General features: G+C 45.1%; 1 pseudogene; it reads left to right on the forward strand.

Moving 5' to 3' along the window:
• The first annotated feature begins 417 nt into the window (after positions 1 to 417).
• LOC119808462 lies at positions 418 to 905 on the forward strand (annotated as a pseudogene).
• The last annotated feature ends 286 nt before the right edge of the window (positions 906 to 1,191 follow it).

The raw sequence follows: 1,191 nt of genomic DNA on the forward strand, positions 1-1,191 counted from the left end.
GTACTAGGATTAGTGGAGCCAAGGAAAATGAGGGTGATAAGAGTCTGGACCCCAAGCACCATCCGCAAGAAAAAAATATAAACCAGAAGACTTAAAACCTGTGGATACAAAAATACTTTAGGAGCACAAATTCCCTGACAATGACCCTTGATGGCATTTATCTGTCATACCTGTGAGAATCAGGAAGTCTTAGCAGGAAATCACCATCAACTTTTCCCTTTCCCAAAATTATTGTCAATAGCACTTCTAAGTGTAGGCTATAGGCATTTTAAAAAGAAGTTGTATATATTTCAGTTGTATAGCATGGTGTTTTGACACACAAACACAGTGAAATCATTGTTACAGTCAAGCTAACTAATATAGCCAGGGTTTGGTCTCTCCGGGCACAAGGATCCTGGGAACCGAGCTAGCAAGAAAATGCGGCCCTTGACAGAAGAGACCAGAGTGATGTTTGAGAAGAACGCGAAATACATCGGGGAGAATCTGCAGCTCCCGGCGGACAGGCCTGACGGCACCTACTGCTTCCGACTGCACAACGACCCGTGTGCTATGTGAGAAGCTGGTTTCACTGGAAACGTGTATTTGGAAAGTTTGCCAAGACCCACAAGTTCCCGTTGCACGTTACAGCCCTCGATTACTTTGCACCCTATGCCAAGTATAAAGTGTGGATAAAGCCTGGAGCAGAGAAGTTCTTCCTGTATGGAAACCACGTGTTGAAATCCGGTCTGGGCCGAATCACTGAAAACACTTCTCAGTACCAGGGAGTGGTGGTTTACTTTCCTTTGGGTTTTGGGGTAGCAGCAAAGTCTGCTCAAGACTGCAGAAAAGTGGACCCCATGGCAATCGTGGTGTTTACTCAAGCAGACATTGGGGAATATGTGCGGCATGAAGAGACACTGACTTAGGATGGTCATCCCGGGACCTTTTTGCCGTGTGAAAGGACTTAGCTTTGTTTCCTGTGTGCAGACATCATCATGTTAAATTTGGACAGCACTGATATATGCAACTTGGATTCTAACTCAACGGAAATAGCTAAAAATAGGGTTCCAGGCCCACTTTGACTACTTGGCAAGTTCAAGGCTAGCCTGGACTACGTGGTGAGACCCTGTCTCAAAAACTGAAAACAAACCAAAAGCTGCCGTGTGTTTGAGTAAATAACTGTCTCTGCTCTCCATCTGCATCACCTTTGAA

This window comes from Arvicola amphibius, chromosome 2, assembly GCF_903992535.2.
Source record: "Arvicola amphibius chromosome 2, mArvAmp1.2, whole genome shotgun sequence".
Classification (NCBI taxonomy): domain Eukaryota; kingdom Metazoa; phylum Chordata; class Mammalia; order Rodentia; family Cricetidae; genus Arvicola; species Arvicola amphibius.